The 23,872-nt window shown below is 45.2% G+C and overlaps 1 protein-coding gene across 4 annotated transcripts in view; it reads right to left on the bottom strand.

Annotated features, from left to right (window-relative positions):
• Nucleotides 1–23,872, bottom strand: part of SFMBT2 (Scm like with four mbt domains 2) — a 187,468-nt gene that overhangs the window by 111,585 nt on the left and 52,011 nt on the right. The gene's annotated exons all lie outside the window — the stretch shown is intronic.

Genomic DNA, 23,872 nt, shown 5'->3' with positions numbered 1-23,872 from the left:
AAGTTATTTTACATTGATAAATCTGTTGTGGAGTGAATTTACTATTTATACTACAATAAGGCAGTGACTTATTAGATAAGAGCATTAATAAGGTGCCCATAAAAGGTATAAAACAGTACATTCACAGAGCACTAATTGTATAAGCCACTGTGCAGCGACTCTACGTCCAATCCAGTTGTTCTGTAAAGGACATGCAGGTGGGCAGACTGTGCTTAGGGAGGGCAGAGCGGTTAGTTAGGCTGCTTACACATCTGCGCTCGGGGTTCCGTTTTCCGGCTGTATTTGGGGAGCTGGAAAGGGGAATCCCTTGGCCAAACGGGTTTGTCTTAGGATGGACCTAAACAGTGAAGAATGGACCCCATTGAGGTCCATTAAGGTCTGCTCAGCTGCCCGGCATTTTACAGTAAGAAGAAGCACTGCATGGCAGTATTATTTATACTGGTATTTTGTGCCGGATCTGCAATGGAACCACCAATCCTACAGACATCTTGCTAACTAAACATACTGTATACACATACATCATCTAATCACAAAAATCTCAGAAACATTCTCCTAGGGTTTTTTTTCACACAAGCGTATATCGACCGCCATTTTCATGGCCGGCCAATATACGCTACGATCTGATGCATTGGATCGCAATGCATCAGATCACATGGCCGTATTCCTGCGGCGTAAAAGCACTCGGCCGGGCCAATATAGCGCCGAGCAATTTCACGCTGGGCCGAAAAGATAGTCCTTGAACTATCTTTCTGCCCGGAATACATTAGCCACTGTATGGGCTCCTATGGGAGCCAATGACACCAGCCAGAGAAGGGAGGTGCGAGGAAGTTTAGCAGTGTGACTGTTAAACTCCCTCCCTATTCTCTCCTCCCCTCTCCTCTGGCTGTTTGCAATGGGAGGGAGCGGGATGGGGGCGGGGCTAAGCTCCACCCCACCCCTCCCATTGCTGGTTGCGGACAAGGACCAGGAAGGGTGCTTAGCTCCGCCCCCATCTGGCCCACTCCCATTGCAAATAGCTACAGGGAAGGAGAGATCTGGGGCCTGTGCCGTCTAAACGGGCACACAAACGTTAGATTTGTGCACCCGTTCATGCGTTTTTACGGCGCCAGTTGGCGCACAAAAAAACGCCTACAGCCATGTAAAAAAGGCCTAAACAACATCTTTGCTCATGGACTATCATTAGTCAAACGTGTGCCGAATAGGTTACCTTTCAGCATATACAGAAGGTGTAACTTTGTCTCGGCTGATTTAAAAATGGTCATTCTTAATATAACTGTTTGTATAAGAAAAGTATATAATTCTGTACATATTTTTTTTTCAATGGAAGTCAATAGGCATACAGCTGCATATGTTTGGGGACATGCCTCATGAACCCAGCCTGAAATTATTCCACAAAATTTGCCATACTTCCTCAACTTCATTCTGTACCCTAGTAAAATTTCATCTCATATAAAACTAGTGATACTGTCTAATGTCAGCATAAGGCCTCTTTCACACAAGCGTTTATCAGCCACCGTTTTCACAGCCGGCCGTTATACGCTATAATCTGATGCACTGGATTTCAATGCATCAGATCACATAGTTGTATTCCCGCAACATAAAAGTGCCCAGCCGGGCCAATACAGTGCCAGGCGCTTTTATATCAGGCCCAAAAGATAGTCCTGGAACTATCTTTCGGACCGGAATACGTCGGCTGCTGCATGGGTTCCTATGGGAGCCAATGACGGTGCCCAGAGAAGGGAGGTGGGAGGGAGTTTAGCTGCATGACTGCTAAACTCCCTCCCCTTCTCTTTTCCCCTCCAGCTGATTGCACTGGGAGGGGGCAGACCTCAGTGCCGACCCATCCCGCCTCCTCCCATTGCTGGCTGTGGACAAGAGGCGGGAGCTTAGCTCTGCCCCTGCCCCCCCCCCCCCCATTGCAAATAGCCAGAGAGCGGGAGAAAGCAGGTGAGCCGCTGAGGGGGAGGGAAGGGAAAGAGGCAACGGCATGGTGGCCCCATGTTGTCTGAACAGGCATACAAATGTTAGATTTGTGCACCCATTCACGAGTTTTTCCGCCTGAGATGGTAGCGTATATCGGCCAGCTGTGAAAACGGCGGCCGATATATGCTTGTGTGAAAGCGCCCTAAGGCCGGTGTCACATGGGCTTAAGCGCATTTACTTGCGTATTTGTGCATGCATGTCAGTGTTGTACTATACTCTCTGCGTGTGCCAATCATGTGCTTTTGTGCGTGCAAAAAAATGCAACCATGCTCCCATTCATTGAAATGAGCAATTAGTGTAATTAGTTCAATATGTGCTCTTATGCTGCATATTTTTTTTGCACAAACTTCGTGCACGCGCTGCGCCAATACGTTCGCGTGACACTGGCTAAGTGTCATAATAGCTTTCCATAGTGCCATTTTTAAAATACATTTGTTGCAACGTGACCACAAACTGTTCTTACATGTGAAACATGAATTTACAAATATTTCCAGAACCACAATAATAAATTATTATTAATAAACAACAACATCCCATCTTAGCTACAAGGAGTCTGTGCATTTCCCTGTTTACAGTAATGCCAATTCAGAAGAATGCACACATTTCACAAGGCAGTAGATACATTGCTCAATCCAGTCATAAAAACATTCCCACCCTGTAGAGCAAGAAAGACTTAAGCCCCAAATAATCTCTTCGCTTTATCTGCAGGCAAACCTCTCGTTAGTAACTGATAGGATGACTGCTGTTTACTGACAACTGGGCAAATAAGCCAATAATACTTTTATAAAAACCTTGTTATTAAATCTATACCTTCCAGAGTAGAATTTGCTCGAAACGCAGCGCTTGAGAAAGAAATCCCCTTCAGTCTATAGAGCCAGGACTTTCTAATGTAACAGTTTGCAGGAAGCCATCAATACTCCAGTGTACACCGTGCATAGATCGTCACTTTGGTTAGTTACAAGACATTAGCTGAATGGCGTTCTAATGAATATTTACTGTTCCCTCTGGAGTTTTATACTGCACAGTCTGTACATCAAATGTTCAATTGAAACGTATGTATTCTATTCATACAATAGGGCTATTTGTAACACAAGCATTTCTGCTCCTGGTTTGACATCAAGGACAGATAGAGTGTGGCTGCTAGCAAAGCTTATGTATTAACTCAGCAGCACTCTATCCATCACTTTAAATTGAACTCAAGGGCACAAATATAAATAGGGCATGTTGTTAAGTGGCATAATATAAGAAGTTGTGAAAAGCTGTTGGTATTCTGACAAGGATACATCATTATGTTATGGAGCGTTACATAGATGAAAGCTCTGCTGATTTCAGACACTAAAGCAAGCCAATATTGATATTGCAAATACACTCATTATCCGCATCACTGCAAGATACTGTTCTCATTTACAGACCACTTTTCTCTTTAAAAGGTTCCCTACGGGTCTGAAGCATCAGTGACCAAAAGTACATGGAAATAAATAAGCACAACTGTGTCCTATTGATGTGACATAAATACCCATTCGATCACTCATGGGTTTAATCAGACAGGTCTCAAAGTTTTGCCAATTACGGTAGTACTTATTTAAAGGGGTTGTCCAACTGTAAACTATTACTGGCCTCAATAGTAGATCACTGGAGGTCTTCTGCCTGGGACCCTCGCTGATCAAGTGTTCCTAAAATTGGCATGCTCATGCACTGAGCTGATTTCTGCACATTATCCCTCGGGGTTAATAAAATTCACTTGACTTCTGGATATTATCCTCCAAGGTTAACATAGTTCACTTAAAAGACTCATGATATAGTCAAGAGCAGAACAGACTGGCTAGAACTAGTTTGTAGGGGGCAAGTGAAATGAACTAATACATTCAAACATCATAGAAGACCTTGTTTGTGATTTGCAACAAAGTGCTGGAGAAAAATGCTGCACTTATGTTACTTAGTTAGATAGTTGGATGATTATTATCACTACTTTGCATTACTCTATATAAGCTATGCAAATAATAAAACACTTCAGAAGAGCTTGGAAATATCACGTGAGTGTTTCTCATTACCTCTTCTTCCAATCAATAATGAGGCATGCCTGATTGATAAGTCTTCAATACCCATTGAGTATCACCTATATTTGATTGTATACTGTTGTACTAAGCCTAACCACTGCAGTGGAAACTGAGCTGTCTGCTTCCTGTAGTAACTAGCTCAGTGCATAAACACCACCCTTGCAATCAGTGGGGATCCTGGACAAGGATCAGTCACTATTGATGGCCTATCCTAAGACAACCCCTTGACTTAATTTGTTATTAAGCAGTGTCACGTGATCAGGAAGTATTCTAGTGGCATTGATATCTTGTAATTTTGCACAAAGACATGCCAATTAGGACATACTGTTCTAGTGGAATGTTTCTTCTTCACTATCTTATCTGAAGGCTTATTAAAATGTATAAATACACAGGGCGATTACTGCAGTATATGTTGCCACTGTAGATTACCAGTGACATCGGATCCTTGGGTTAGGGAGACTTGGTGACTTGGCATAGTATACACAGCTATATGACCAAACACTGAGAGCAGTATGTACTATATTAAAGGATAGTCTTACTTTTTGCATGCTCCTGTGGATCAGCACAAAGACTTCTAACTTTCCAATTCATTCTGTGTTCCACTGATGTCATAAATTTATTACAACCTGAACTGGAGGAAAGTCTGTAGAACAGCTGTAAGCTGTCTGCTCTTGGGCACTTTTATGTTGTCAGAGAAAAACCGCTGTACAAATGTTTCTCCATGCTGTATACCAACATATAGCATAAGCTTAGTTGTACCCACTGTGCAGACTAAGGCCCCCTGTCCACGGGTATTGCGGTATCCTGCGGCGGATCTCCGCTGCCCGGGAGCAGGAGCCAGCAGACGGATCTCCGCTGTCAGCTGACAGATAGGCTGACCGCAGAGAATTGCGGCAATTCGCAGCGTGCTGCGAATTGCCGGCCGCGAGCGGAGAATCACAATGATTCTCCAATCGTGTGGACAGGGGATGGCGCTTTCCATAGCAACGCTATGGAAAGCTTCAGACAGCGTAATTCGCCGGCGATTTACCACCAGCGAATCATCGTCAGTGGACAGGGGGTCTAAGACTCTATCCGCATTGTGTTCAAGACATTTGTAAGAGGTTTCTTTTGGGAAGATTTTCCAATTTATACATTGGATGAAAAGCTCTAATTTATGCCACATATGCCAAACGAAGAAAGCAAGCACAGGGATAAATAGGACTTGTCACTGCATTAAGTCAGTGGGGCTTTTTTCTCTACCCGCGGAGATGGCTGCTGTTTTAGTACAGCACAAACACGCTTTGAGAAATTATTTTCCCTACTTATAACATGGGTCCTAGCTTTAAACGGGCAAGGAAACAGGATTTGGGAGTTGCGATCCCCCAAGGCGACTGGCAGAAGGCGTTTATATTTACACATAAATTGTCCATATTCTACGCTGCTTAGGAAAAAAGCTATAAGACATTATCAAGGTGGTACAGATATCCTACTCGTCTCCACACTATATTCCCTACAGTCTCGAAACTTTGTTGGCGCATTGGAACTGATAGAAGTACTATGATCCATGTTTGGTGAAGTTGTAGCATGATAAAACCTTTCTAGGACAAAGTATTTTCCGCCTACAATTTAATACACTGTAAGAGGATAAATAACACCCTACAAGTCGCCCTCCTTTCTATACTCAAGGCGCAATTAAACCACAAAAGAGGGATTTACTACGATTTTGCGTGGCAGCTGCTAAGGTGGTCGTACCACGCCATTGGCATACCACTCAAGTCCCTTTTATGTCTGAATAGCAACAGGAGATGTCACACCTGTGTCATATGAAGCAATTGTATGCTGAAAATGCAAGGGAAGCGAATACATTTTGTCAGTGTGGCAACCATGGATACAATTTGAGTCCTCCACAGAGTTCCAAACTTTGTTTCTTAGGCATGATGAATATAGGACCCATCTGTAGGTCATCAGAATGGTAGGGTTAACAATATTAAACTTTCCCGCCTTCCCCTCTCCCCGCCCCCTTTTTTCTTGCTTTTTTAAAATGATCTTATTTAACCCCCTTCTCTTCTCTCCTCTACATACCTCTATACTTTTCAATCACCTTTTTTATTTTTTTCTTCTTATATTGGTGAAAATAGGATTTAACCATATTGTTAGGCCAATTACTACCGGAGGTGCTTACTCTAAATTCTCACACAATTGCAATAGATACCATAAAAGTTTTTGTTTTTTTTTAAACAGTAAGATGTAGGAATTGGCCCGATTTTTTTCTATTTTGTGTCATTCCTTGACATGTTATTTTTTTTTCATGAGGTCCAGCAAAATGTGCATTTTATTTGAAAAATACTGCTGCCCCACTGACTCTATCACCATTCTTGAGGGTATTTTTTTCATACTCACCTCCCTTTGCTTGGACAAGCTCTTCTTAGGTCTTCCTGCTGGTACTAACGGTGTGTCAAGTGGGTGGTCCCCAATACACACTGTCAATGGGTGGCGTCGGACTTGTTTGAGAGCCTGACGTCACCCACAGAGTGAGTGGTGGGGACCATCTGATTGACACATTGAGAGCACCAGTAGTCAGACTTAAGCAGTGTCCATCTGCCAAAGGGAAATTAGTATAGAGAAAAAAAGGGGATATAGTCAGCTGGGCCATGGCTGCAGAGCCCCACTGATTTTACCTAGTGACCTATTTAACATAACACATTGGCATTGATGATACATGACCACTATGGACATGTGCCCAACCTACACTCACAGTTTTTAATAGTGTCTACATAGCCTTAACAACCAATCTGACGTTTGTTCTAACTATCTGAGGTTAGATAATGCTAACTGGCACTTGTAAATTGTTTGGCACTCATTCACATTAAATACCTCAACACGTATTTTAATGCAGCCCTCTAATAATGCTCTAGAATGACTTGACATACACTTGATCCTATCATGTGACTATGCACAATTCTAATTAAATTCAGTGGCAGTGAACCTCTGCTCATTTCAGCTCGTCGATGAAAGCCATATTATTAATGAATGTAAAAGTGCAATTAGTAGACATTAGTCCTGTGAGGGGCTACACTTTCAATTAGTTTCTAATCAAAGCAACATATGTTACGTGTTAAATTGTATGTGTTGCAGTCCTTTAGTAGAACAATTAATGCAATGTTACAAGCTTGTGTACTGTTAGCAGACTCTGGCAGCGCTGCCAATATCAATAAAGATTGTGTTGACTTAACTGCCTGAGAATAGGTCCTGTGAGAAGCCCGGAGAGAGCGCAGCAACTGGAATTTCAACTGTGCACTAGGAAATCGTCACATCGCTTCTCAGATGTGAGTTCCAGGGTTCAGGAGCGCTCGTCAGTCTACAGAAACGTAGAATTCATTTCTTCATTCTGCCAAGTCACCTCTGGCTGTTAACTTTCTTATCTAGATGAAGTTCACAGTCAGTCAATCATCCAGTGCTTCCAGGGAGATGATCATTTACTGAGCCGTATTCCAATACGAAGTAGAATAAACCTCACCATCGCAACACCATTATTGTTTTCTGTAACATACAAATATTAGGGCACTCGCTATACAGAATTACCTTCATCATGGTAGATTCTTTGCAACCTGTGACTCAAGGTCACAGTAACCTACAAATTGCATCATGGCTCCGTTGAACTTAATGTGAGTGCAAGGGCACAGGTCTAGACCGTGATCTTTGGTGACGCACCCACTGTTGTGGCCAAACCCTGTAGTGTATCCCCAGGTTAAAACTAAAGGGAAATTACATCAACATTTGAGGCACAGAGGACATTTCTTGATCGGTTCTGCATTTTTACAATATCTGTATATGTGACTGAACTATGTTTTAATGTATATGGCACTGAGAGATAGGACGTTAATACATGTCCCTCAAAGTGTTCATAGACGCCTTTCATTTGCTGCAATATATATTCTCATATTTACTAAAGAGATTGTCTGGTTTAGAAATCCTCATTGAAGAATGCGGGTAGAAGATGCATTTCATGGGTCCCACTTCAGGGCACCCATATGTCCTGCACAAAAGATGAAGGACTACACAACATACACCAAATTCAATGGGCATACGTACACTTCAATAGACTTTGGTGTGCTCCCAGAGCAGAAAAATGCCGTTAACAACCATGTTAATTAATATAATTTTCCGAGAAAATAATTTTTAAATTTTTTTTTTAGAGCACAAGGTATCTTATTTATTTAAGATATGTAACTACTAAGCTCCAATTCTTTCCAATTTTAGCCTGTGATCATCTCACTGCTTTCTTTTCCATCCTATAAATAGTTCCATGAAAAGGTTACAGAAGCATAAAGTAAAAGAATTCTCTATACATGCTGTGGGCAAAGGTATGCCTTCATATTGTCACAAGCCGCGCTTCCACCAAGAGTTGGTCTGGTGGGTGTGTATGATTGCAGATTTACTTCCATTATTACCTGTTCAATTCTGCTAGAACACCTGTGTTATCACACCCAGGGTTTAAGTAGTAGGGGTGTAAGGGGTTCAAAAAATATTAAATTTATATGAATATTATTTCTGGACTTTATGTATGTTCATTCTAAAACCTTCAAAGAGGTCACATGACTGTGGTTCTTACTCTAACTTTGCTGCTGTGGAGTAGCAGACCTGAGCTGCCCATTGATTAGCTGATGGGCTAGGTATAAAAGGCAGGTCCTGTTCATTGGCTCTGTTGTGACTCAGCAGCTTTTGCAGAGAGCCCTGTGAGGAATGAGCCACCCCAGTACTGCTGGAGAGCTGAGAGAGAGACTGATTCCTTGAGTGGTGCTACCCAACTGTTGCAGTGCAAGTGCCAGAGGGAGATCTGTCCATCACCCCAGGAAATGTCAGCTGTAATCACTGACCGCAAGCACCAAGAGATCACCAGGAAAGTGACCACCGGCAAGAGCAGATAGACCAACAGCCAAATGCTGATATTGCAGTTTTGGTGGTGTGTAATCGTGAGAGCCATGACCCAGGCTCTACACCAGTAATACTGGTTATTTTGACTTCATTACTGTACAGCCTTCCCAAAGGTGCTGTAGTAATAATTTGTTCAGGGGACAGTGACTGCATATTTCAAGTAACAGATATAGTTGTTGGTTAACTGAAGTTCCTGCAAGCCTAAACTACTTCAATGGAGCTGTTTACCCTAGCTCAGGATAAAGCATTTATTGACTGTGATAAATCTATGCTGCGTGCACAACATAATGGACACCTTATTCACAGGGTACAGAACAAGTTATGGCATTAATTAAACGCTCGTAAACTGTTTGCATTGTATCGAAATAATACTCTTGTATGTTTTTGCCATATTATTCTGTATCATACATTCAGCAGAATATTGTTTGCTAACTAAAACTGGTGTAAAGCCTTTCCATAAGCCGGGTCATATTCCATACTTCCAACCTATTTCAGGAGTTAATTATGTTCCTTGCTTTTAGATACTAAGCTGTATACCCTTTACTGATCTACCTGTATATAGAACTTTGCTGTTACAGCCCTTTAGTGACAGATAGGATGTGTTCACACTGTATTTTTTCGTGCATTTTTAAGCAGTTTTTAAAAATTTTGCGCTTTAAAAAAAAAGTATGCCTTTTTTGGGATGCCTTTTTTTTTTACTGTAGCTCAAAAACACTCCAAAAATGCATTGAAAACTGCCACGTGTATATACAGCCTTAATGGTGTGATTTATTCTGCTTCTCTACCTGTGTCTCTGATTTGGCCTGTTTTGGACACAGATTCTGGATTTCTACTTGCTATACTGTGCGTTTTTGTTCTTCCGATTCTTGCCCTGCTTATGTGCTCAATTTTGTCTTCCGTATATCCTTGGCTTTGGCGTTCTCCTCTGACTACTCAGTACTGACCCGTGGCATCCTCCTGCTCTACGCTCTTTTTGTCTGCTCGATGGTCAACATTCGCTCTAAGAACATAACCAGGGGCCTCTTTGTAACAAGGTAAAGGTGAGGCGCCCCGAAGACCATTGCGGCCTATTTATGACCTATGTCATTACACATACATGTTAATCTACAGGATTCCTAACATCACGTTATAAAAAAATTGAATCGCTGTGCATTTTCCCCCAGACTTTTGAAGAAGACACTTCAAACGCAATCTGTGTGGACACAGCATAGACGCTAGACAAAAACTGATTTGTGCGTGAAATTTCCTCATAGAATAGACATCTAACAGTATGTGGCACGTGATATGTAATTAGAATTTCAAAAGAGATGAACTTTAAAATGAAGAAATAATTACTGTGTTTCTGACTTTAGATATTAATCTGCGTCTAGCTAATCACAGATTCTAAATATTATTATGATGCTGGCATTTTACATAGCAGATACAATTAATCAAAGGGAAATCAGACATACCATGCCTGACATTTTTATGGAGACTTTATCTGCAGAAAAGGTAAAATGAATTTTATTCTAGATTCCTGATAGAAAGATGATTGAAAGAGAAGGCATGATCCTGGCATTCAACTGATACTGCGATATGTATGTACAGAGATTGCAGGATTACATTCCACCTGTTACTGGCAATTTACATCTTCTGATTACAAATAATACACATATTTGCTGTTTCTTCCAGAAATGGTTGCTTTTTATTGTCTTCTTTAATTGTTTTTATACTATTAACTTCTCTCTGCTACACTGTAAGTAGTTTTGGAGTATGAGGAAGTCTGGTTAGTTTAGCATTTTCATATAAAATCACCAGATAGTAGATAGGAGTTCTTAAATTGTCCTTTAATAGGAAACATTCTATCAAAACTAATGACAGAAAATGATGGAATCCGACAAAAAGATATCTTTTTTTTTTCTTCCAGGAACAGAGACTATTTTTTTTTTAATCATCTTTTTCCAGAAATAGCACTACTTGAAAATAATATTTGAGACTAACGCTATGTTTACAAAATTCTAGAGATGAGCGAACGTGTTCTTCCGAGCTTGATATTCGTGCGAATATTAGGGTGTTCGGGATGTTCGTTATTCGTAACGAACACCATGCGGTGTTCTGGTTACTTTCACTTCCTTCCCTGAGACGTTAGCGCGCTTTTCTGGCCAATTGAAAGACAGGTAAGGCATTACAACTTCCCCCTGTGACATTCAAGCCCTATACCACCCCCCTGCTGTGAGTGGCTGGGAAGATCAGGTGTCACCCGAACATAAAAGTCGGCCCCTCCCGCGGCTCGCCTCAGATGCCTTGTGAGTTAGATGAGGGACAGTGCTGTTTGTACCGGAGCTGCTGTAGGGAAAGAATTGGTAGTTAGTGTAGGCTTCAAGACCCCCCAAAGGTCCTTATTAGGGCCACTGATAGCTGTGTGTTGGCTGCTGTTAGCAGTGGCAATTTTTTTTTTCTCAAAATCGGCTCTGCAGAGCGTTGCACCCGGCATTAGGGACAGAAGTGCTGCATAGGCAGGGAGAGTGTTAGGAGTGAGTGTAGCCTTCAAGAACCTCAACGGTCCTTTTTAGGGCCATATTTATCCGTGTGCAGTACTGTGCTGGCTGCTGTTAGCTGTGCTGCATTTTTTTTTGCTTCTCAAAATCGCCTCTGCAGAGCATTCCACCCTCCATTGATACTGCAGGGAAAGAATTGTATAGGCAGGGCCACAACACAGTTATTATTCATTGAATATACGCAGTGCTGCCTTTTGCTTGTAAAACAAGTGAAAATAATTCTATTTGTCCTGCCTCTGTCCGTCCTAAGGGCGGTGGACACGTGTCGGCTGCGTGTGCAACCTGTAAAAATCATACGCACCCAGCTACGTTTTACTCCTGGCTTCGCCATTTGCTTTCCTTAATTGGGAAAAAAAATACCTGCTCTGCCACAGTTAATAACTCTGCTACCCTCACGTTCTGTGACACATTAGCAGGAAAACAGCACAGTTATTAAACTTCTCATGTTCATAGAATATACGCAGTGCTGCCTTTTGGTGCAAAAAAACGGAAAATAATTCTATTTGTCCTGCCTCTGTCCGTCCTAAGGGCGGTGGACACGTGTCGGCTGCGTGTGCAACCTGTAAAAATCAGACGCACCCAGCTACGTTTTACTCCTGGCTTCGCCATTTGCTTTCCTTAATTGGGAAAAAAAATACCTGCTCTGCCACAGTTAATAACTCTGCTACCCTCACGTTCTGTGACACATTAGCAGGAAAACAGCACAGTTATTAAACTTAGATTATTCATTCACTAGAGGCAGTGGGGCCTTTCGTTTTCAAAAAAGGGAAAAAATTATATTTGGCCTGCAGTCTTGCGCCAATTTATTAGCTGCCTGTGAAATCAAATCACTGGTAATACAGCATGCTGAGGGGTAGGGGTAGGCCTAGAGGACGTGGACGCGGCCGAGGACGCGGAGGGCCAAGTCAGGGTGTGGGCACAGGCCAAGCTCCTGATCCAGGTGTGTCGCAGCCGACTGCTGCGCGATTAGGAGAGAGGCACGTTTCTGGTGTCCCCACATTCATCGCCCAATTAATGGGTCCACGTGGGAGACGGTTATTAGAAAATGAGCAGTGTGAGCAGGTCCTGTCCTGGATGGCAGAAAGTGCTTCGAGCAACCTATCGTCTACCCGCAGTTCTGTGCCGTCCACTGCTGCCAATCCGAATCCTCTGTCTGCTGCTCCTCCTTCCTCCCAGCCTCCTCACTCCACTACAATAACACCTGCTCAGGAGCGGGAACACTCCCAGGAACTGTTCTCGGGCCCCTGCTTAGATTGGGCAGCAGCGGTTCCTCTCCCACCAGAGGAGTTTATCGTCACTGATGCCCAACCATTCGAAAGTTCCCGGGGTCCGGGGGAAGAGGCTGGGGTCTTCCGCCAACTGTCTCAACAACTTTCTGTGGGTGAGGAGGACGATGACGATCAGACACAGTTGTCTTGCAGTGAGGTAGTAGTAAGGGCAGTAAGTCCGAGGGAGCAGCGCACAGAGAATTCGGAGGAAGAGCAGCAGGACGATGAGGTGACTGACCCCACCTGGTGTGCAACGCTTACTCAGGAGGACAGGTCTTCAGAGGGGGAGTCAAGGGCATCAGCAGGGCAGGTTGCAAGAGGCAGTGCGGTGGCCAGGGGTAGAGGCAGGGCCAGACCGAATAATCCACCAAGTGTTTCCCAAAGCGCCCCCTCGCGCCATGGCACCCTGCAGAGGCCGAGGTGCTCTAAGGTCTGGCAGTTTTTCACAGAGACGCCTGACGACCGACGAACAGTGGTGTGCAACCTTTGTCGCGCAAAGCTCAGCCGGGGAGCCAACACCAACAGCCTCACCACCACCACCATGCGCAGACATATGATGGCCAAGCACCCCGCAAGGTGGGACGAAGGCCGTTCACCGCCTCCGGTTTGCACCCCTGCCTCTCCCCCTGTGCCCCAACCTGCCACTGAGATGCAACCCCCCTCTCAGGACACAGGCACTACCGTCTCCTGGCCTGCACCCACACCCTCACCTCCGCTGTCCTCGGCCCCATCCAGCAGTGTAGTTCAGCGCACCGTCCAGCCGTCGCTTGCGCAACTGTTGGAGCGCAAGCGCAAGTACGCCGCCACGCACCCGCACGCTCAAACGTTAACCGTCCGCATAGCAAAATTCATCAGCCTTGAGATGCTGCCGTATAGGGTTGTGGAAACGGAGTCCTTCAAAAGTATCATGGAGGCGGCGGCCCCGCGCTACTCAGTTCCCAGTCGCCACTACTTTTCCCGATGTGCCGTCCCAGCCCTGCACGACCACGTCTCCCGCAACATTGTACGCGCCCTCACCAACGCGGTTACTGCCACGGTCCACTTAACTACGGACACGTGGACAAGCACAGGCGGGCAGGGCCACTACATCTCCCTGACGGCACATTGGGTGAATTTAGTGGAGGCTGGGACAGAGTCAGAGCCTGGGACCGCTCATGTCCTACCCACCCCCAGAATTGCGGGCCCCAGCTCGGTGGTGGTATCTGCGGAGGTGTATGCTTCCTCCACTAAAGCACCCTCCTCCTCCTCCTCCCCCTCCTCTGTCTCGCAATCAAGATGTGTTAGCAGCAGCATGTCGCCAGCAGTCGGTGTCGCGCGGTGTGGCAGCACAGCGGTGGGCAAGCGTCAGCAGGCCGTGCTGAAACTACTCAGCTTAGGCGATAAGAGGCACACGGCCCACGAACTGCTGCAGGGTCTGACACAGCAGAACGACCGCTGACTTGCGCCGCTGAGCCTCCAACCGGGCATGGTCGTGTGTGACAACGGCCGTAACCTGGTGGCGGCTCTGCAGCTCGGCAGCCTCACGCACGTGCCATGCCTGGCCCACGTCTTTAATTTGGTGGTTCAGCGCTTTCTGAAAAGCTACCCACGCTTGTCAGACCTGCTCGTAAAGGCGCGCCGGCTCTGCGCACATTTTCGCAAGTCCCACACGGACGCTGCCACCCTGCGCACCCTGCAACATCACTTTAAGCTGCCAGTGCACCGACTGCTGTGCGACGTGCCCACACGGTGGAACTCTACGCTCCACATGTTGGCCAGGCTCTATGAACAACGTAGAGCTATAGTCGAATACCAACTCCAACATGGGCGGCGCAGTGGGAGTCAGCCTCCTCAATTCCTTTCAGAAGAGTGGGCCTGGTTGGCAGACATCTGCCATGTCCTTGGTAATTTTGAGGAGTCTACCCAGGTGGTGAGCGGCGATGCTACAATCATTAGCGTCACCATTCCTCTGCTATGCATCTTGAGAAATTCCCTGCAAACCATAAAGGCAGCTGCTTTGCGCTCGGAAACGGGGGCGGGGGAAGACAGTATGCCGCTGGATAGTCAGGGCACCCTCCTGTCTATTTCTCAGCGCGTACAGGAGGAGGAGGAGGAGCATGAGGAGGATGAGGAGGAGGGGGAAGAGACAGCTTGGGCCGCTGCTGACGGTACACCGGCTGATTGCCTGTCATCCTTTCAGCGTGTATGGCCGGAGGAGGAGGAGGAGGAGGATCCTGAAAGTGATCTTCCTAGTGAAGACAGCCATGTGTTGCGTACAGGTACCCTGGCACACATGGCTGACTTCATGTTAGGATGCCTTTCTCGTGACCCTCGCGTTGCACGCATTCTGGCCACGACGGATTACTGGGTGTACACACTGCTCGATCCACGGTATAAGGAGAACCTGCCCACTCTGATTCCCGAAGAGGAAAGGGGTTCGAGACTGTTGCTATACCACAGGACCCTTGCGGACAAGCTGATGGTAAAATTCCCAGCCGACAGCGCTAGTGGCAGAAGGCGCAGTACCGAGGGCAAGGTAGCAGGGGATGTGCGTAGATCGAGCAGCATGTACATCCCAGGCAGTGCAACAGTCTTTAAGGGCCTGGCCAGCTTTATGGCTCCCCACCAAGACAGTGTCACCGCTCCCCAGTCACGGCTGAGTCGGCGGGAGCACTGTAAAAGGATGGTGAGGGAGTACGTAGCGGATCGCACGACCATCCTTGGTGACGCCTCTGCCCCCTACAACTACTGGGTGTCGAAGCTGGACACGTGGCCTGAACTAGCGCTGTATGCCCTGGAGGTGCTTGCTTGTCCTGCGGCTAGCGTCTTGTCGGAGAGGGTGTTTAGTGCGGCTGGGGGAATCATCACAGATAAGCGTAGCCGCTTGTCAACCGACAGTGCCGACAGGCTAACACTCATCAAGATGAACAAAGGCTGGATTTCCCCAGACTTCTGTTCTCCACCAGCGGACAGCAGCGATACGTAAGCAATACGTAGGCTGCACCCGCGGATGGAAGCTACGTTCTCTCTCACCAACCAAAACGGGGACATTTCTGCTTCATCAATCTGTGTCTAATATTCCTCCTCCTCCTCCTGCTCCTCCTCCTGAAACCTCACGTAATCACGCTGAACGGGCAATTTTTCTTAGGGCCACAAGGCTCACTCAAATAATTTTTCTGAACAATTTTTATAAGTTTCAATGCGCTTAAAAGCGTTGGAACTTTAACTTGAACCAATTTTTCGTTACACTGGGCTGCCTCCAGGCCTAGTTACCACTTAAGCCACATTAACCAAAGCGATTAATGGGTTTCACCTGCCCTCTTGGCTGGCCATGGCCAATTTTTGGGATGTACATTAGTACTGTTGATACAGCAATTTTTGTGGGCCCTCGCCTACAGTGTAATCAAATTAATTTTTAGCCCACCTGCATTACACCTGACGTTACCTCAGCTGTGTTGGGCAATGCAATGGGATATTTTTATGTACAGCCGGTGGGTTCCAGGGAGCCACCCATGCTGTAGGTGCACACGGAGTTTTTAATACATCTGTACACTTCTAAAGAACCCCAGTCTGACTGGGGCATGCAGTGTGGGCCTGCGGTCCCTCGTCATGGCAGACGCAATTCTAAATAGACATGAGCGTGGTGTGGCATGAGGGCAGCTGAAGGCTGCCCAGTGACACTTTGGTGTGCGCTGTGGGGGGGAGGGGGGGCGGTTGGGCAGCATGTAACCCAGGAGAAGTGTCAGTGGAGTGTCATGCAGGCAGTGATTGTGCTTTGTTGGAGGTAGTGTGGTGCTTAGCAAAGGTATGCCATGCTAATGAGGGCTTTTCAGAAGTAAAAGTTGTTGGGAGGGGGGGGGGGCCCACTCTTGCCGGTATTGTGGCTTAATAGTGGGACCTGTGAACTTGAGATGCAGCCCAACATGTAGCCCCTCGCCTGCCCTATCCGTTGCTGTGTCGTTCCCATCACTTTCTTGAATTGCCCAGATTTTCACACATGAAAACCTTAGCGAGCATCGGCGAAATACAAAAATGCTCTGGTCGCCCATTGACTTCAATGGGGTTTGTTGTTCGAAACGAACCCTCGAACATCGCGGGAAGTTCGTTCCGAATAACGAACACCCGAACATTTTGGTGTTCGCTCATCTCTACAAAATTCGTTGACTCTTATGCTTAAAAAAAACTAACATTATAACATATACGGAGGAGCAGCTTCTCACTTTCCATAGCTTACATGGGGGTTATGATTTCTATGTGATACTGTGACTAGAGTTCAGTGAACATACTCTGCCAAGCTTGATGCTCGGTCGAGTATTAGCGTACTCGATGGTGCTCGTTACTCGAATGAGCATCACGTCGTGTTCGACCCCGCCCCAGTTTTTGTCTCCTCCCCGCTGTGATGTGCCTGTTTTGGCCCCTCCCCACCGCGACACAGTGCGTGCGTCAATGGCAAATTTTTGGGCTGGCAGGGAGAGAGAGCGAGAGAGAGAGAGAGAGAGAACACGAACCAAGGAAGAAAAAAAAAAGCTTGGGACCCGGCGTACAAAAATGCTTGAGTCTCCCATTGTAGTCAATGGGGTTCGTTACTCGAGTAGAGCTCTCGAATTTTACGAAAAGCTTGACTCGAATAACGCGGACCCGAGCATTTGGGCGCTCGCTCATCTCTAACTGTGACATTCATTTGAGACCACAGTGACATTCAGTCCATAATGACATAATGTCCCACAGTAAAGGGAAGTAAAGCCGTGATCGGGAACTGAACCCGAATTTTATTGCTAAGTGTAATTAATATACAGTTTGTTGCTATAAAGGCTGTAGGCAAAGTCTTTGGACACAACACAGTTTGTTTGATCAAAGATTGCTATGTAGCCCAGCAACCTTGCACTACCATTGAACTCAATGAAGTCCCAATTTGTGTCTTCAGTCACATGACCCTTGCCACAGCTGTGTAGCTCAAGCCTAATAGGTTAAAGGGAATCTGTCAGCTGGAACAAGCTGTCTAAACTCACGGCATAATGTTATAGAGCAGATTGATATACCGTTTTATGGGGGAAAATTCTGTGTAAGTTGTGTTTTATTTATTTAAACTTTTGCTCATTCTGAGCTGAATAGTCCAATGGGCGGTCCTATCAGTGACTGCCAGTTATACCTTTAAGTACATTCATCAGAGGAGTAGCTCGGCTTTCCTTCACCAAGGGGCAAAGATTTAGTCCTGCGCTGCCTCTTTTCCGTTACCAATACACAATCTAGTATTTAAAAACCTTGGCGCCAAATTACTTTCTAAGTGGAAATATATATACAATATAATACTTTTTGGGGTATGAGGAGAGACCAGCTGGCACAGCAAGTATTATTTATTAAACATATATAGCTACAGTTGGTCTCTCCTTGTACTCAAATTGTTGCGATTAGAAATGGTGCTATTTTGCTGCCATATAACAGTTGCTATGATCTCGCAGTGCTGCTATATTATTGTTGGAAAGCCATTGTGATGTCACTCTTACTGATGCTATAATACGCTCTGGGCAATTTGTTGATTCAAGCATCCAGCTTTTCGCATTCCAATACCTAGATTGGCCTGATGTTCGCTACAAATCTATGAAAAACTGGTTGCAAATGTTTTAAGAACTGCCAAGTGAAGGATTTGGCTTGAACTGTTCGCCGTCCATGGCTTGGTCTTCCACGTTTGGGGTACATAGGAACAGTCAAAGTACTAAGCACTTGATATGAGCAGTGCTTAGCAACACTTGACTGTCCCTAGTGGTGCGTTTGGCTGAAGCACAATAGTGCCGCTAGACTTAACATAGGAACTTTGCCCTGGCCTGACAGCTCACTCAATGTATCAAACTCAAATGTTATGATTTTACGGCGATGATGAGGATGTACCAAATCTAATGACACCAAAATCATTACACAAAGGGGTCAAAGTGTGGTGCAAGAAATAGCCTGTAGGATTGTGGAGATTAGATGTGCCCCTTCTCAAACTCTTATGTATGACTCTAACCTTGATATAAGTAAGTGATTACAATATCAAAGCAAAAGCATAATTAATTGCGAAAAACTGTATACCTGAAGAAAGACTCTAGTACCCTGTTAGGCCATCTCTAGATTGGAGGCAAGATGTGATATGTGCAGGCAAGGAGGCATACAGGTACTGTATGGTATCCTGCAACATATCGCTCCACATTTACTGTAACTGAGCCTCTAAATCGTGCAAACTTATAGGCTGTCAAGGCTGGCGACCGGGCAGCCACAGAAGTGTGACAATGTTGTGGAGACATTCCTGTGACCCCCTTGTGTGTGCGGCTGAGCGTTATCCTGCTGGGAAATACCTCTTGGAGGCCACCATGAGAGGAACACATGTGGCTGCAGGATGTCCTGAACATATCGCTGATCTGTCATTGTCCCTCCTATCACTACTAGGGGTGACCGACTGTCGTATGTGATGGCCCCCCAAAACATCACACCAGCAGTAGGGGCAAAGTGCTGCTCCACATCAAAGGCAGGATTAAGGCACTCACTCCTAGGTCTCCAGATATGAACACAGCCGTCATCAGTGGCCAAACTAAACCTAGATTTGTAGCTGAAGATAATCCAGTTCCACTGCATAGCAGACCAGTTTTGTCATTCATGATACCACGGTGATGATGGATGAGTTTCAAAGGAAGTACACATAACTGGTGCCATAAGACTAAATGTCCTTTAGCCAAGCACCTGGAAATGGTTCTGACAGACACATAGGATTGTAACAATGGTGCCACCTGTCTCCTTGTCAAATGATCAGACGATCCTCTCTACTGATGGTCTGTCAAGAGCCTCCTGAGCCCTGGGTCCTTGAGTGCGTGCCCTCATGTATCTACTGGTCCCAACACTTCCTAACAGTCTGGTCAGAGCGGCCCAGGTGGACGGCAATTTGACGATATGACCATCCAGCTTTTGGCATTCCAATAATGTGCCCCCCTCTCAAACTCTTAGCTGGGTGAAATCTCTTTAATTTCATTGTAGAAGCGTCTAGTGTTCAACAAGTTCTACGCAAGCAGAAAAAGAGGTTCCCTACACACAAGGAGCTTTTTTATAGGCCAAGGGTGAAACCACTTTTAGGGCCTCAGGTGGCAAGACTGTTCATCTAATCACGCACAACTCTGGCCATTTGCATATCTGCATGCCGGATTTTGTAGCAAAATGACAACTTTATTTTCTTTTTTATACAGAGTATAGCATCCACAAATGTGGTAATTTTTCTGAACAAGCTCTTGTTTCGACAGCTCCTCTTTTTAGTGTACACATAATCGTTTCTACTTATGAAATGCACAAATTGTCATTACATTAGTTAAAAAACACATCAATGCTGATTGTAAAGCACAGTTTCCCATAAAGCTTAAAAATTACCAACAAATCTGTCCAGGTGGTGTTCTTGATTGCTAAAAGCACTAATCAAGTGTATCATATCAAATCTGGTTAGTAAGGCTTCTTTTACATACATGCCCCTTTTTCAGGCCTCAGTGCGCCCCGAAACGCGTTGCCACTACAACCAGTGTATGTACTGTATGTGCCTGTGTACTGTTACATATCATTGAATAAATCTGTCGGAAGAAGATCTGTGAAAAGACCCTCCCTTTCCACCTTCTGGCGTACCTTAATGTGAGGGGGAGTTGGCTGATGTCCAAAGACTGTAAAGTAAGTTTATTTACAGCTTTCTTTATAGTATGTAATTCTCTGATGTAGCGCAAGGATATTTTTCTTTTTTGACCCCTACTGCAATAATATTGCGGAAAGGTTCGGATTCCGCATCATCACTAGGGAATGACGCGGGAAAAGCAGGAGTTTTAAAAAAAAACTGTACTGTGCATGTCTGACGGCGAGCCGTGCGAACTATCCTCAGTAGAGAAGAAAATGAAACTAACCAGGTTTGCGCGAACGTCACTGCTGGCAGAGCCAGATTCCACTGCGGAGTTCTGCATGCGGAATCCGGCTCTGCAGTGTGCAGGAGGCCTAAAGGTATCATGTCATTTTTGTTACAGTGTGTACCCCACAGAAGCAAGACACTCCCACCCAAATCCAACTAAGGGTGCTGGTCCGGTTCGCTTCCAGGACCGCTTGGCTGTATTTATATACGGCACGGGAGAGTTTTTAATACATTGATTGTGCAGGTATGACTTCATCAACATTGATAACCAGCGTGGTAATCAGTGCAACGTCACTAATGCAGCGCTGTTATTAGTGTGACGTACTAATCACTGATCACAGGTTCCCTTTAACCATTTACTGTAAGGACAACCCCAGATCCACTACAGCAGCTAGAAGTGTCTTTTACGCTACAAACAGTTTATATGTTAGCTGCGCTCTCAGAACATCCATGACCTAAACATGACATGTGAGGTCAGTGCTAAAAAACTTCCTTAAGGTTCCAAGACACTATAGATATTTCTGGCACAACCCCCAACCTTTTATCCTGACCGTATTCTACATACTGACTGCCATCACCAGAGGCAATGGCGCTAGATCTCACATTCACGCTGGGGCGGTTCGCCTAGCTTACCTCATTTATGGGAGGATCCTGATTTCTAAAAACGATTATTCTTTGTAGAAAGAATCATTTTTCAATATTCCTGTATGCATTCTGTAACAATTCAACGTGGCTTTCAAGATCTATGCTGCTATTCACTAGGAACTTATATTGTTTACCTATACAGTAATACGCAGAATACGCACTAAAATGGAGAACGCTGCGACTTTTTTTCCGCTTGGAACTCATACCCACAAGTGTGAAGGAAAATTCGCAAATACATGCCTTTCAATGTCCGCATTTTAGCACAAAACCCCGTGAGACCCCCTTAGACCGCTCTCACAGCCCCTTTTTTGCCACGTTTGAAATGCAGCGTTAAACGTGGTACAATGCCTCAATTGATTTCAATGGGGCTTCACAGACTAGTGTTCGAACGCAGCGATTTTCGAGTGCTGTCTGCTCTATTTTCGTTCGTTTTAGCACTTTTTAAACGCACCTCGTCACTGACTATAATGATGGGGTGCGTTAAAAAAGTTGTCAAACGCTGTAGAATGGGTTAAAAAAAAAACACGTGAAATTGCAATAAAACGCTACGGTTCTGAGTGCAGCGTTTTGGTAATGCAGGTGTGGGTGCAGCCTTAGGCTATATGCACATGAGTGTGAATCTCGCGTGAGTTTTGTGCAGACGCATTCTTTTGAATTGACTTATTCACATGAACGTTTTTTTTTCCTCATAGTGATGCTGCGTGGTTAAAAAAAATAAAATCACTGCATGTCCCATTTTTTGCCGTTCTCTCGAAATGCCTTGCCCATTGTTTTCAATGGGACCTTTAAAGACATGGGGGCCGAGCTCCATTACTGGCTGTAGCCCCTGTTACTGTTCCGTAAAGGACTGCAGCTGTAATCACTGACCATAGCAGGGGACAGAGCACCGGCGCAGGACACAGCGGGAGAGGTGGGCATATGATGATCCGTTATGTTACTGCATGGGGAAACGGTTAGGCCTAATGTCCATAGCACGCAGTGCCTCCGCTGCGGATGTAATGCGGATATCCGTAGCGGATGCACTGCAGATCATCTATGAAATGCTTATAAATGTTGTATAAATGCTTGCGGGTGATCGTGGATTGTGGGTTATTTTTGTGCAGATGTACGCGGATGAACTGCGGATCATCCACACAGAAGAAAATTGCAGCCCCACCTCCCTAATTGCTTCTAACCTTCAAATCCGCAGCAGATCCGCAAGTGCATTTAAATGTATTTGCGGAAGCACTGTGGATCCGAAGCTCCAATAGAGATGAATAAAGCCACATCCGCGTGGAATCCGTGATGAAATGGAGCATGCTGCTATTTTAGATCCGTGCGGATACTAAATAAGTACAATAAAATCATCCGCAGAACTAAAATCATTTGCGAAAGTCCCAATTATTGCTATGGGTGGCAATCCGTGCGGATGTCCGCAGCTCAAATCCGTGCAAATTCCACAAATAAAATACGCAGGTGGATATTGGGCCTTATACAAAGATATTACAACTCAGGCAACCCCTTTAAGCATTCCACAAAAAGACATACAATACGAAAAAACAACATTTCTTCCAACTCCCTTACAGCAATATACAGTAAATCACACAGGATCCGCCATTCACAATACATTACGGTCACAGCTCCTCTCATCCACCGCCCTGCGCTATTATCTCTGTACAGGTGACAAAACATGCCCATAGAAAGCAACGTGCCCCTGCCCATTGTGTGAGTGACTGCTGCAAAGCATCTGTCTAAATGCTATTACCAGCAGCTCTGACACCTCCACGCTCATGTTACGGATAGTAGGAAAAGTCTACAATCAGAAAGGAAAAAACAGATTCGAAAAAAAGAACATATATCAGAATCTGGTAAAAAAATAAAAGTGATACATTCCCTATAAATAGTGATTGTCTATAGAGGTTCAACTAGAAGCCCAAAGCAGTACTGTAAGCAACTGGTGTAACATCATGGGATGCGGGGGATGCGGTTGCACCCAGACCCAGGAGCCTTAGGGGGCCCATAAGGCCTCTCTTCTCCATATAGGGAGCCCAGTACTATGAATAAAGCATTATGGTTGGGGGCCCTGTTACAGGTTTTGCATTGGGGCCCGGGAGCTTCAAGTTACGCCTCTGCATTAAGGGATTAAGGGAAGTTGGGGGGCCCCAAGCCAAACTTTTGCACCCGGGCCCATGAGCCTTTAGCTACGCCCCTGGCTATAATGTATTTTATGGATACTATTACAAACACACTAATAAAGACCAGCTATTGAAACCAGGGGCTGCTCTTCACTGTATTCATAAGCCAACAAAACAAGTTTTGGTGTTCATCAAGAACAGTTTCAGCCTATATATGAAGGGAAACTCCCAGGCATTTCAGAAAAGCATCGGTGTCACGCTGGAATGGTCACATTGTGAAGAGTACTGGAATGTACATCAGCACAGCCTGCGAGATGTACTCATTACAGGGCCGTGATATATGCACCACAACCCGACAAGTTCATACAAGCACAACTCCCACTCATGATACAGATTCACTGTCTATCACCAGCAAATGGAGAATGAGGTTTACAAAGGAAACTCCAATCTTTCATCTTAAAGAGGA

The sequence above is a fragment of the Eleutherodactylus coqui genome, chromosome 2 (genome assembly GCF_035609145.1).
Source record: "Eleutherodactylus coqui strain aEleCoq1 chromosome 2, aEleCoq1.hap1, whole genome shotgun sequence".
NCBI classification, from domain to species: Eukaryota; Metazoa; Chordata; class Amphibia; order Anura; family Eleutherodactylidae; genus Eleutherodactylus; species Eleutherodactylus coqui.
Note: the sequence above shows the minus strand (reverse complement) of the source record. Positions and strands in the feature narration are given on the sequence as shown.